The sequence below is a fragment of the Talpa occidentalis genome, unplaced genomic scaffold (assembly GCF_014898055.3).
Source record: "Talpa occidentalis isolate TD23 unplaced genomic scaffold, MPIMG_talOcc4v2.1 talOcc4.10, whole genome shotgun sequence".
Classification (NCBI taxonomy): Eukaryota; Metazoa; Chordata; class Mammalia; order Eulipotyphla; family Talpidae; genus Talpa; species Talpa occidentalis.
This window is the reverse complement of record NW_023600993.1, coordinates 16,186,873-16,202,129: the sequence shown is the minus strand read 5'-3', so window position 1 is coordinate 16,202,129 and position 15,257 is coordinate 16,186,873. Positions and strand designations below refer to the sequence as shown.

Sequence of the window (15,257 nt, the reverse complement as noted above, 5' to 3'; positions counted from 1 at the left end):
TTCTGTGGAGAAATATCTCTCTCTTTCTCTCCCTCTCTCCCTCTCCCTCTCTTGCAAAAACATGGTAGGCTGGAAGAAGAGTTTGATTTAAAGGGTTTGATATAGAGATGAGATTAACATAATGAGTTTGATTTTTAAGTTCTTGCTTGCTCTTCTACTCAAAGACATTTTTATCTATAATGAGTTACCTTGACTCCTCTATAAAATACAAAAATCCCTGTTACATTAAGGATGCAGTTATATAACTATCTGGTGGGTAGAGCTACTAACTTGGGTTGGGAAAGGCTTCCAGTGTGCTGTCTGAATGCAAACCTCCATCTCTAAACTTAGAGTCTACAGTGTAAAGTGTCACCGTTATCAAGGTTCTGTCTTTTTAGACATTGAGTGAAAGCAAATTTTGGGTTGAGTTGAGAGAGAGAACCTGCATAAGATCAACACATTCCCAGTGGAAATGCCATCACCCAATGATCAGTATGTATTGAAATGGTAAAATACCTTTTGAAGCTAGAGCTAGAGGAAATTCCCGAAGCACTTAAGGAATAATAAAGGCTGCAATCTTAGTACAAATATCCTAAAGCTGGAGGACAGAAGTTAATGGTTATCAGGAAGGTCATTGTTTCCCTAATCCACTGGAAAATATACCCAGAAAAAGAAAAAAAAAAACAAGTAGGACATATAAGTTTGAAAAACTAAGGATTCTAGCACAGGTACCAGATGAGCTAAGCCAAGTTACATCCTTAAACTGGGTTTGCCACAAAACCACTATTGAGAAGTAGTCCAGGAAAGCTCCTGTTGTTTCAGACTTGTCCCATATGTTGTAATACAAATCAGAGGCTGAAAAATTGTAGTTTTCTTAAAACTATTATTTATCCTTTTTATTGCTGTTTGCTTCCTCATACTGATTAGGAAAGAATACAGCTCTGAAGTTAAAGAGCCTTTGAGTTAGTTTCCCAGAAGAGTTTAATACTCATGGACAGAAGTAGAGAGAGATGAGTCCAGAATCAAGAATCATGTATTCTTTTAATAAGAAAAATAACTATTTTGCTTAGTGCACAGGCTGTTTTGTGATTGGTGGACTTATCCATACATAAAAGATACAGATACATTAAATCACCTCTTACTAATTTTACCAAATCATTCTTAATAAAAGTCATCCACCTACAAAAAATGAATTGCTTTAAGAAAATGATACATGTACATTGATTTGGTAGATATGACCCTTAAGAAAAAGTCATCATAGCGGTAGTGAAAGGACAGGAATTGGTGTGCACTTGAATTAGAAAATTAATTTCGAGGCTTTCCTGGGAGTCTTTGTAATATAGGAAATAAAATACTCATTAAAAGCAAATTTTCATTTAAAAATCTTTGTGATAAAAACAATTTTGACAAATAGCTCCTCTTAAATTTCTGAGTCATGTATGATGGGTTTTAATTGCTGCCTTGGGTTAACAAATATGTCTGGATTATCTTTGGAGTAAGCTCTTATTCACTAACTGTGTGATCTTGGATATTTCTTTTCATTAATTTTGTCAGTCTACAGGCTGGGATCATGAGTAAAACAATGGTATTCGGTGATTATCCAACTACTGCCGCAGAAGTCCTGGCACCCCTTTTTCAAAGCAAAAAGGCAGTCCCTAATGTGAAATCATAATGTAATTCTTGTGATCTAATGAAGATTATTAATTTGGTGAATTAATACAAAACAAAATTTGCAGTCAAAAATAATATCCTGGACACAGTAAATGTTTGGCCTATGAGAGTGGTTGCAGTACATTACAGAATATGTCATAGGACAAACATTCCTGTAGATGATCTGACATTTTTTTAATGAACTTTTTGTATAGAGAAAGAGCAATGGCACAAATTAAGAAATTATACTTAAATTTACTTGACAAATGTAACTCGGTTGACCTTTTTTTCCTAGAAAATGACAAATTCAGAATTACCAGTTTAATTCCCATGCATGCTAGGTGATCCTCTGATATTTTTTCTTCCCTTTTTTGCACAGTCTTATACATTCCACAGTCTACTGTGTAGACTAGGAAATGCAGGCATAAACCACCTCCAAACCCCAGTGGCTTTTACAACTAATCACACGATGTATCAGCTGTGCTTTTATTTGCCATGTTAGTTTAACGCTAGAGCCACCTTAAGGGAGCAGTCCCTAGCTGGCCATTGCCAAGCCTATGTCAGAGAGAAAAAAGAGAATCATGAATCAAAAGCCTATTAAAACTTTTTAAAGGCAGTGACACATAACTCTCACTTTTCATTGGCAAGTTACGTGGTCAAGTGTGACTATAATGGGCAGGGAAGAATATTCTTCCAGGGACAGAAAAACAAATGTTGAGCAATAAGACAGACTTCCACCATGGCTTCAGCTCTTACTTTTGCTTTGTGTGTCTCAATGTTCCAGGTCACCAGCCTTGTTCCTCTGCTGAAACCTGACCTGATTTTATATGGCTTTTTCATCACTCCCTTGAAGAGTTTGTCAGCACCAGTTGTATAGGTTCAAAACAGTTAAATAGACCTCATTTTGACCATCATTCCCAATTTTCTCTCCATTCTGTCTTTTCTGGCTTTATTTTTGGTCCTGAAGTGCACAGGCTGTAAACCTTCCAGCTGTCATTGTTTCATCTTGCCATGTCCATAGTTCCATTGTTGGAATCTGTTTCATTGGATTCCCAGAAAATGTTTTTCTCTCTTTCATATATGGTTACTACCCATATGCTGACCTCCGAGGCGTGTGCTGACCATACACTTACCCTTCTCTACCTGCCATCTCCCTGCCTCCCTCCTTGCTCCTTGAGAATCACAGCCTCCCTTCTGCTTATGCCCCCAGCTCAGAGATCACAGTATCGCCCCATTCAGAAACCTGTTCTGTGTCTTTTTGCTGGACCTCGTGGCTTTCAGTGGTTTGCTCACAACCTACCTTTCCAAATTTCTTTTGTCTTGCTCATCTGCAATATTATACACTCAGAGAACACCTTGTTTTTCCACTGTCTTTTAAACTTCTCCCTTGAGAATATATCACTTTTATATTCTTTCTCCAGCCTATGAAGTCCCCAGCAACCCCATCTTTTCTAAACTTCCCTATCATATCTGGCTAAAAGTATAATTTTTTATATCTTTATCTTTTCCTATTATTGCTAGGTGACAGGTTCATTGAGAATACATACTTAATAATCTGTTTCTTTCTTACAGAACATTCTGTCTGCTGTTTATATCAGACCCATTGCCAGGCAAAGCTGAGCACACATACACATATTTTTTACCCTTTCATATAAAAAAAATAAGTAGTTTTAAAATTTGAAGCAATAGTTATATACATTTTTTCTTGAATAGAAGCATAACAAAGCTTTAGATACTTGCATTTGGGAATAGATGTTCCCATGAAAGAACAGTGATTCTCGTAAAACTAAGGAATTCTGAGGTCTTGTTCATCACATTTCATAGTTGCAAGTTTACATAAGGATCCTAAAGTTTAACCCCTAAATCGTGTTTGTTTTGAGATTCTCTAATTGCGCAGGTAAAGAGCACATGATATTCCTGATGTCACTTCGGTGACTATCAATAAGGAGTTAATTAGTGTATTGAATAGATAGATTTACATTAGTCAAGTAATCAGCAAGATCCGAGAACCTTTCTCAATGGCTGTATTGCATAATTCTCTTTTTTGAGTCTGAGTGAATTGCAAATTATTCATAATACAAAGATACTACCTTACAATTTGTTAGCACTTACCACTCATGATTCAGTCTTCTTTGTATCCATTTCCCCAGCTCTTCTTCTTTTTTCTAAATTCAATATTACAATCCAGGAACACTGTACTCATTTGACTCAAAGGTGCCAAGAGTAAAATGCTTTTAAAGCTGTTATTGAGTGGGTCTGTATGTGCAAGGGAACATTTACTTATTCTGGATTAAAAGTGCTGTTTCTTGAAACTCACACTATTTGTTCAGAGACTTTGAAGGAAAAAGAGACTTTTCTACGATAAAGAGGAGATCAGATGTGAAGTGATGGGCAGTGACTGAAAACAAAAACACCAGCAAATAATGCCTCTTTGGGGACATCAGTCAAGTGTAGGGTCACAATATCTGGGTTCTTTCCTTTCTGAACATTACTCTCTGCAGTCTATTTATATCAGACCCATTGCCGGGCAAAGCTGAGCACACACCTTTTTTTCTCTTTTGATTCAGGCAGAAGTTAAATCCTAAGAATAATGAACGGAAGGCTGTAAATGCATAGCTATAAAGTCAAAACCAATCCAGATGTCATAGGAAAGAGACACAGAGTTTTCAGTGGACAAATGGGAACTAGCTTTGTTTCTGTTTATTTAGGGAGTTAGGAAATGTTTCCTTTTCTTGAAGTAGATTTTAGATAGATATCCTAAGTGTTAAATTCATAATAAAATACAAACTGGGCTTGACATCAGGAAGTCATGTGTCTTGATATTATATCATAGATTTATATGTATGATATAGTATGGCAGATATTACACACATTTATTTACATGCAAAATTGTGTCTTTAACACATTTTTCTTAAATATTCCTCTATACCAGGTCTTCAAAATCAGCATTGCACATTTTTCATAAAAAGAGAAACAAGTGCTTTTGTGGCTTTGAAATCCATAGTTCAGTTTTTAAAGTTTAAAAGGCAACATGAAGTCATTGGAAAGGGATATGTTACCAGCAGCACTTACAGCTCAGGTGCAGGTGTATGCAGATGCCCCTTCGGGTACAATGTGCTGCCTTCTGGGATCTTGTTTTCTTTGACTCATTCTTCTGAACAAAGCCTCCCTGGGACCTTTGCTATATGATAAAGGACTGTGTTGCATGCATCAGGCACAGCAGTTGAAGCACCATTGTGAGACCATTTATGCCTAAAGTACTTTTCCTTTTCTTAGCACTGGCTCCTGACATGCTTCAGATTGGTCAAAGAGACTTTATCAAGTGTTCCCTTCTCAAGATGTTTGATAAGTGTTAGCAGAGTGTGCCGATAACACATCCGTGGTGAGACTGAAAAAGGGAAGGGAAAGTCAGAAGGAAAAAAAAAGTGGTTATTTAAATATTGTGCTTTCAAGGATCTTTATATGTGAAACTATGATGACAAATTGTATATTATGGTGACATGGAAATAGAAAAAAAATATTTTATCCTGTTCTGTTTGTGCATGAGATAATCAGACGGCTGCCATTTTGCTGGTTCTCTTAGACTGATAAAGTTTGGGCCTAAATATATCGCATAAACCCATTCCTTGAAGCACAGAGGAATTTCACCAGGAATTCTTTTCCTAGACAAGAGTAGGTTGTTTTCTTTCTTTTTTTCCTAACTTTTTTATTATTTTTGTTTTTTTAATTTTGTATATTTTTACATCATTTTTCATTTTTGCACAATGTATGCATTTTCATCTTGGTTATAGTCCCCGTACAAGTCCCACCACCCTTGTTTTGCTCCTACTCCTTTCTCCCGCCCTCCCCGTAGTGTGTCTCTGGTTTATATAATAAATAAGAAAGCAGGAAGGGCCTAAGCTTCCTAAGGGACCTGCCATTTAGCTTTGTTCAGGTGCTATTGTATGGTGTGTAAGATAACAAGAGAATTAAGGCTAAACCGACAAGTTAGTGCATAATTTTATCTTATAGTCTAAAGGAATCATACCTCTGTGTGTGTGTGTGTGTGTGTAGGTAGGTATGTGTGTACATATCTTATGCAGGTAACAGTTTTTCTTTAAAGAAATATCAAATCTATAAAAAGTAAATGATAAGCTAAACACCTAACCAGTATCTAAGAAATACCAGACATCTGGAAGAACTTTTAAAATTAAATTAAAGCTTCCACTTCCTTTGCCTTTAGATGCTATACTTTTGGAAACATCTGGGTGTATGTGTGTTTGTATAAGCACATTGCTTAACTCATTCAGTTTTTCCCCTATTTCTTATGCTGTTCTTTGGAGTTGAGTAGATACAGGCTTATATCATGATGAGATATTTCAGTTGCAAAATAATGATTCTTAAAGTTAGAAATCTAAAATTTAACAAAATTGTTGAACAACAGTCGGGTATGACAGAATGGGAAATGAACATTTGTAAAAACATGTGGACCTTCACAGAACTCGCTCCAAAGTAGAAAAGTGAAGGTTTTGATATTTATTAGTGATAGAAATGAAGTGTGAAACAAAATATGTTAAATAGCCCCTTTCTTGCAGTCAGGAGATAGGAAAATTCTGTTGAATTCTTAGTAAAACAAGCAGAAACAGATATTTAAATTAAGAACTACACTTGCATTTACAGTGTGTGAATTCCAAACCTTAAACATGGCCTGAGAATTTTTTTTGTGATCCAGCCCTTGCTTACCATTACTGGCAGTTTTCCTTGTCTCTATTTAACATTTGCCCAACAACATCACTTGAGAATTGAGAGCAAGTTTTATCCATTCTTTTGCTAGGAAAAATACTTATCCCTCACTCCATCTCGTGAATTACGTTGATACACAGAGGATGCACATACTATGTCCTGGCACATATGTACATGGGTGCACACAAACTCTTACAAATATGTTCACACATTGCCCAGCTAACTCCAGCTTCCATGCAAGCTCTGTCCTAGAACCAACTGAAATCATGTAGCTCCCTACATATCAACCTATGAAATGTTTACTTCTTTGGTGGAGCACATGCCTTTATCCCATATGTCTTTATCTGGTGATTAGAAATTACTTAAGTAAACATTAAGAATATCAATAAACAATGCTGTGTCAATTCTATTCTCAGGAAGATTGTCCAAGAATTCTTTTAGCACTAAAAACTAACACACTCCAAAATACATAATAACACTTGGAATGCATAGAGTCAATTAGTTTTACTAATTGAATTCTATTACATTTATCTACTTTATAATACAAATCAAAAACATTAACCAGTGTAACTCAGAATTTGAATGTGTAACCCTTGGGTTGAGTATTTCCCAGAGACAGCATAAAATTAAGTTGCTATTTTAATTATCATAATTGCATTCAGATTCATCATTAAATTACTGTGCTACTTCAGTTTCTAATGAGAATTAAGAACATTTTTAAAAGCTCTATTGAGTCAGATTGAGTTACTACTAACTTCAAATTGTCACATTGGCATTGGGTTAAATTTGAGGGCAGAGGACATATCGAACTCTGTGGGGTGGCATTTGTACCACTGGCCTGGTGTAGTCAGTGCTGTGGTTTTGTTACCTGGCAGGGACAGGGGTAGCCCAGGACCTCCAAACCTGCTCACTTTAAATTAATCTGCCATCCACCACAGCCACATGAAGACAAAACATGCTCTAGCACATAAAACCTTTAATGGAAAAGAACTTTAATAGAAATAGTGTGCAATAAAGAGAAGAGGGAAAGAATAGATAAAATAGTTTTCAAATGAAACATCCAATGTTACCCCTCACCTCATGGGTAAATGCCCAGGCAAACAGGTTTGGCCCAAAGCAGGACTGCTGAAGCCAAAAACTTGCCACAAGTCTAAGGCACCTTCTGGGGGGGACCCGTTGGAAAAAGACAAAGGGGCCAGGCAAGTGTGGAAGGAAAAGAGCATAATCAAAATCAAGATAAAAGCTGCAATTGTTAACCTCCCCACGGGTCTCTAACTCACATACGTTTCAAGTGTCTCCTTTCATGTCCCCCAAGTCCCTGGTATGAGTCTAAGGCCTAGAAGCAAGCACAGTTTCTTCGCATCTCTCTCTGCTCCATGTCCCTCTTCCAGGTCTCCTTGCTATCCATCCTTCTTGCTTCCTTCTCCAGCTTCTCCTCCTCCCTGCTAAGATCCTCCCTTCCTTGGGTGGGACAGGGAACCTGGAACCTTCCTTTACCCTGGGGACCACTTTACTAAAGTTTGCTTTGCTTTTATGACTCAGTTTGGAGGCAGCTTTGAGAACATTTCACACTTAGGTGATTACACAAATTAATCACTCTCTGACTAGCAGTTGGTGTCTGGCCAAACTCCAAGGTGAAGGTCAAGATGCTGAATGTGTAAAGATACTGAGATACTGACCTATTTGGACCTTCTGTTTCCCTGCTATCTCTCTAGTAGAATTAAGTAAAACCAAGGGGTGGGGGTAAGCAATCATGTATGTTTTCATGTTAAGTAAAATTAAGTATAATTAAGCAAATCCAGGGGGGAAAAGTAATAATGTATTTTTTTCATGTTACCCAGAAAGAAGAACTTGTGGTAAAGAAAACTCTCCCAGTCTTCTCTGAAATGGTCAGAGATTTTAGAATCTGACTCAAGAACTTTAGATTATTTATTTGTTCTCTTACTCACCATTCTTTCATATCTATACTCACCCACAAGTATTTTATAATATCAATATGTGATACTTTGCTGTAACATAAGATGCAAAATAGGAATTCAACCCTTGACATGTCTTCAATCTGGTTGAAGAAACAAGAAATAAACAAAAAAAATATTAATCAAAATAGGAAACAGCACGATACAGTTCTGTGAATTTGTGGGGCAATTGGAATGACCCTTGAATGCAAAGAAGGTAGAGGAAGATACAACTGTTGCTAACCAGCATGTGCAAATTTAATGTCAAGGGTATTCAGTCCTAAAATAACTCCTTTGTTGATTTTGATTTTTACTTTATTATAATTAGTCTTTTTTCCTGGTCCCTTATTTAGGTTTTCTAGATTCCTGCTATGAGTGAGACCATCCGGTATTTTTCTTTTTCTTTCTGGCTGATTTCGCTGAGCATGATCCCTTCCAGCTCCATCCATGTTGCTATAAATTGTATGAATTTATCTTTTTTGATTGCTGAGTACTATTCCATTGTATGAGGACTAAAACCAAGATGAAAATGTATACATTGTGCAAAAATGAAGAATGATGTAAAAATATATAAAATAATAAAAAATAAATAAAAAACAAAACAAAAATAAATAAAATAACTCCTTTGATAAAATGTTTCCTTTATCCAGCATTTAACTAATATTAAGTATTTGTTAGTCTTTAAATGTAGCTCCTGTCATTTAGTGACTCACTTTCACAGAGGTGACAAAGAAGAAAAGGCAAAACAAAGTGGTTTAGAAATTCTACGTGCATGCTTGTGAGACCTCACACTTAGAGCTAGACATTCTTAGTTTGCAGGTAAAGAATCCAGGTTCTGAGTTAAACAATTTGATTCAGGTCAACAAATTTATGAGAGGCAGAGCTAGGATGTGAACCTACTACTGATCCCTGTAGCCTTGCTGTTTCTGCTTAGGCAGTCAACACTTAATCCTCCCATAATCCTATTAACAGAACCCCAATTTGGGTCACTAATTGATATCACCATGTCTGTTAGGATTACTGAAGATGGTTCCTCTTTTTTTTTTTTTTTTTTTTTTTTTTTGCAAAATCCTCTGACACCCCTGAGCTGCTGCTGTAAATATTCACCTTTACATAACAGACCTTGGACCTTCAAAAGGTTCAAATGTATGTATCTGCCCATATTTGCTCTTTACACTATTATTGTGCTTTTCACCTGCTAGGAAGCTGGGAAGAGAAGATAGGATTAAGGGCTGAAGATTTTTGTTGGCCTGCATTTTGTTAACTATGCTTCTATTCTTATTGTTTTGCCAGACAGTAAAACTTCACACATATTAGAAAGTATCATTTTTGATCTATTTAAAATTTATAGTACATAATTTAGGAGTTGATGTGAAACCATGTCAATCTTGCTTTTGCTGTTTATGTTTAATTTTGTGATGCTATCTATGTGATGCTATCTCTCTGTGAAAACAAAACTCTGATCTTAAGTACAAAAGAAAAATTTTACTTTTTTTGCAGACAAGCGTTAATTTTACTAACACTAAATGAATATACAAAATTATCAAATAGAGATATAAGATTACCTACATTGGAAGGTATTAAATTCTCACAAGATATGTATTATCTTCTAGGAATTGCCACTTGGAAAACTTTTTTAATTCTTTCAGGCAACTAAAGTGGTATTTTGTACAGTAACTTTGGTAACTGAAAATCCAGTAACCTGGAAAGGATTGGTTAAAAATGTAAAAATATAAGCTTTCTCCTATATTACAAAGATATTTTAGATCAGCATGTAGTGATAATTAAAAATAATCTAGAGCTTGAGGTCATACTCTTCCCTTATATAAACTTAGAAATTTCCTCAACAGAAAAATCAGTATAGTTTTTATATATATAGCTTTTAATTTTTAATGTATTATAGTGTAGATTATTGCTTTTTATACTCATAAAGAAAAAAATTTTAAAGGTGAAGAGTTATTTCTAAGTTGACAGCCTCATTTTTAAGAGTTTTCTTTGCAGAGACTGTATCAGAATTGGGAAAGAATAATAGTTATTTCCCTTTAGTAGAAACATCTCATAAATCTCTCATTTGCCAAATATTTGAACCTTTTGAAGGTTCAAGGTCTGATATGTAAAGGTGGGTATTTACAACAGGAGCTTAGGAGTATCAGAGGCTTTGGCAAAAAAAAAAAAAAAAAGAGAAACCATCTTGAATAATCCTAACAGAAAAGTATGTTAGTGACATAGTATCTGTCTCTTAGTTATTTCCAGGTACTAGTATGTGTTAACTTTTGTGTCCTAGGAGAAAGCACTCATCATCCTAAATATTGAATGGATCTTAAAGGAATTTTTTAAGCAGTAGGTGAAAAACTATTTCTTACTTTGAAATAATCCAATTTTCTACCCAGAGGATGGGTTAGGAACCAATGACATAATTGCTTTGGTTAGAACAGTGATAGAATGAGTTATTTGTTGTGGTCGTCAAATCCATTGAGTATTTCAGTCCAAGTAACACCTTCTATCCAACTTGAAATTAACATAGGAAAGTAAGATAGTCTTATTAAGTGATATTCTAGAGAAGTTTAATTTTTTATAATGCTGAGTAATGAAGGAAAGAAGTCAAGTGGGGCTTGATTGACAAAGTTATTTATTTATGTAAGCCTCATTCACAATCCATAAAGCAAACCTGTTCAATCTGTTTATTTTGCCATTAGGCGAATGCAATTTAAAAGTTAGTTTTTAAGGATATTTGTCCTTACTTAGATAGTTGAAAAATGTATTTTATTGTCACCTAAACCCCACCCAATGTAATCTTCTGAATTCAAGAGTTTATCAGTTGTTTTCCTATTACAGAAAAAAGGTAAAACATTTTACTATACTGTGTCACTCCAGTTTGATCAATGAACATATTTACTTTGGGTACCTCAACAACTGCTCAAGTCAACATTAACATTAAGAAAACCACATATATGGCTCCCTAGAACATTTATGGTGTGTTTAATGAATGCTTTACTAAAATGCATGAGTGTGTACATATAGCTTTATCTTTAGTATGCAAATTAAAACTTTGCATAATTGCATAGGATACAAGTATATTAGGTTGCAAAATAGGAAATATGTACTACTTCCAAAAGTTAAAAAAAAAAGTTATTGGTCTAGATCAGAAATCAAAAAACTCTCTAATGCACCAGGTATTAAATGTTTTAGCCTCTGTGTGCCCTGTCATGTTTCTCACAACGACTCAGATAGGACTTTGTGGCATGAAAGCAGCCGCTGGCAATATGTAAACAGATGAGCTGTATTACAGCAACACTTTATTTCCTAACACACGTGGCAGGTTAGATTTCGCTTATACCACTTTGGGAATCTGTGATCCAGGTGCTTCAAAATATGTGGCTATTTAATGGTTGTTCTAGTTAACTTTGTGTAGAAAACAGACCTCTTCAAACCTGTTATGGAATAAAACAACAGTTATTTATTAGTAGTATCTCATGTGTCTGAGTAGTAGCATTGTGTTACTAACATTGTGTTTTTAATATTGCACATGATTTTGAGGACAAGTGAATTGTTTGGGTGTGGGTAGCAGAGGAGACTGCTGTCCTGTGTAGTTACAGTCCAATGACAGCTTGTGTTGGAGGCACCTGGAAGCCTTCTTCACTCATTCATCAGTCTGTGGATGCGACGTGTTGACTGGCTTCTCAGGTAGGGCTGCCTGCTGGAGCTTCAACTGAGGCCTCTCTTGATCTGGGCTCTTCACAACATGGCACCTGATTCCAAAAATATAAGCTGGTTGACCTCTGTTTCTTTTTATAACCTCACCTCCATACCTGCACCCACCCAGTGATGACCTACTGACAAAGTCACAATGTGAAATTGGAGCTATTCTATGACCATTTTGTAAAATAAAATATGCCATAATGGTATTCCTATTCTGTTCTGTTCTATTCTAAACAACAGCAATGGAAAAAAATAGGGCAACAGATTTGAAGAGTAAGGGGGGAATTTGAAACAGTAAGAGGAAAGATGTACTGTTCATAGTGGCTCAGGCAAGCAGAAGTCAAATCCAAGTTACTATAAGATTCAAAGTTCCAGAACCATGCATTGAAGCAAAAGGATTTAAGGCCTATATATAAAGGATGAGTGGATAGCCTCAAATTCTCAAGGAAATGTTGTGAATCCAAATCCAGACAAACAAGAAAGGCAGTCAGAAAGAGGCTTCCATAACCAGAAGAATGAGGGGCCCTTGACACCAGGCCTTATCTTGGTGCCCGACCCAGAGGCTTACATTCTCCTGGGGGCCTGGAACCCACTGCAGGTCAAGGACGGTGCAAGACAGAGATTGTCCACCTGGAAAACGAGAGGTCGGTGTGGTCTGTGAAGCTGACTCCCGACAGGTGTCACAGAAGCAAAAATCTTGCTGAAATGACTGGATCGATGGTTTGGTTTGACATCATGAATCCAAAAATAGATAGAATAGCCCATCTGGGAACTTAAAGAATGAAGAAAGTCTTTAAAACTCTGTCCCCTAACTTCTCTCATTTTTGCACTCAATAAGCCATTTTCTGCATTAGAGCCCCCGGAAGAGCCCTTCTGAGCGTGCACCTTGATATGAGGGCCCCAAGACATCTGCTGTGCCATTTCCATCCTCTCTCAGCTGTACCGGCTCTCAGTCTGTGGACCAAATGTGCCTATTTTTTGCTCTGCTGATTTAATAGCCCCAGGAAAAGTTGATAATGTAATCATTGAAGTTCTATCTGAGTGAAACATCTCAAGATTAATCTTTAGCCTTTCTGTGGGGCTCATTGGACCCTCTAACCCCTTGATTTGCTGCATTCCTGCTGCTTTTGGTAGAGCCTCTGGAAATTAATCTCTCAGGGGTGGGTGTGGGTGTGTGTGTGGGTGTGTGTGTGCGTGTGTGCTTGCTGCACACTTGTTTTCATTCCTGTTTCTCTATCAACTGCAAGAAAAATTTGCCTTATTATTTAGCAGAATTTTAACAGGTTTTAGTCCATTAAAAGCAAAAGAGAGCATTAAATAGCATTCTTTAGCTTTTAAGTGGTGAGCTTCCATCAGTTATTAATAGACTCGAACTGCAAATGTGCTTGTTACAGGCTAGGGCGTTAGGCTGACTCCAGCAGCAGCAGCGGTGTCCCCTGGGACTAGAAATTCAATTCTAAGTTCTACCTTCAGGTAATGCTTTTGGACTGCTTTGGAGAGATTAAACAAATAAATACAGAAACTTTCTTCCCAGAGAGCTGAAGCTGACTGGATTTATTCATGCTCTGAAAACCCTGGTCTGAGAAAACAGCCAAGACTCGAGGAGCAAGCTGCCCAGTGGGCCCCAGTCTATTCCAACTGCAATCTCCTTAATGTCATTTCCGACCTATTTCTAGAGTCTTGAGATTGGCTGGACTGAAGGTTGAGAACCAGGATGATCAGAAGGTTATAGTTGAATTCTACTAATGAGTCAAATGCCCCAGAATATGATTCAGAGTTTTGCCTTGTGGTAGTGTTGTAGAATATTCAATTCTAGAGAGGCAGACATGCAGGAACCAGAAAAGCTAAATTGATATTAGCACCTTATGGAACTGGCATGCTTTTTCTTTTGGCATAACTGAAGTTTGCATTTCCCTTTTTGCCTTGACTTCCAGGAGGTATAAAACAAATTTTATAAGCAATTATAATCCTCCCAAAGTTCATGGAAAGGAAGAGGAAGAGCTAGATCAAACACAAGCGGGAAAGAGACATAAAATTTTCCCTGTGCCATGGAGTTAAATAATAAAATCCAAATGACAGTCCAACTTGGAGAGATTGAGATGATATATTTTAAAGTAAAAGTACATCTTCCCACCCTCTTCCAACTTAGCATGGTGGAAGCTCTTAAAGAAAATGAATTTGATTTTAGCATGTAAAGAAAATGCATTTTCATTGCACATCTGATTGTAAAAGTAGCAATAGCTTACACAGTAATAGTATTTACTGTGAGCTTACATATCTATAGCATTACTGTGAGTCTAATATTCTAAATAGATTACTTATTAATTCATACAGTAGCTCTGTGAAGGTTCTGACTTACTTCATTTTGTGAATGAAGATGTTAAGGATAAGAGAGGTCATGTAATTCCTCATAATCCTACCGCTGGTAATGACAGAACCTAGATAAAACTCCATCAAATCTGGCTATAGAAGCCTGCCCATAAGCAGTAAGGATGGTACCTCTGCAACATAAGATTGTGAGTCAGCTATCAGTGTTAAATTTTCAGGAAGAATATTATTTGATTCTCTTTCCCCAATCAAGATTTCTTCCTTTCATTACTATAAAAGCACTGTTGTGTGGGCATATATTATATGGTGTATATGTGTGTGATTACATTTGGAAGTATTAGTAAAGGCATAGTCTTGACAATGAGGAAGGTGAGAGTTTTATTAGATCTAATGTCGTAATGTAAAATTTGGAAATTTCAAGAGTTGGTGCTCATTAAATGTCCATATATATCCCTCCATTTCAAGCCCTTTTTGCATTGATATTAGGGCCCTATAATTAATTGTAACAAGTGATATTCTGGGCAAAATGATAGATTATGAACCATTGCATTTACAGAGCAAAATCCTAGCATGTAGGAGCAGAGAGACAAAGAAGTGCCACAGTCTTCTTCAAATGTGAACAAGTTTAAAAAATTTCTGTAGGCAATTGTCTGGAGAAGTTTTCAGGGGAAAATATTAGCTGTCCTCAAATATCTGCTGTGTCACCATGTAGAAGAATGGAAAGCCCTGTTCTGTGTGATGTACACAACCAGGGCTAATTGGAGAAAAGTATAGGTGGACTCACTACGTTCAGTATAAGGAAGAACTTACTTTCAACATCACATTTTGGACTAATCGTTGCACTTGTAAACATTTTATTTCTTTTTTTAAGATTTATTTATTTATACAAGAACTGGGGTACAGGTCAGAGGCATGGGAGGGTAA

The 15,257-nt window shown here is 36.4% G+C and overlaps 1 protein-coding gene across 7 annotated transcripts in view; it reads left to right on the top strand.

The window, feature by feature from the left end:
- ZNF385D (zinc finger protein 385D) overlaps window positions 1-15,257 on the top strand; it is an 860,299-nt gene that overhangs the window by 782,219 nt on the left and 62,823 nt on the right. The gene's annotated exons all lie outside the window — the stretch shown is intronic.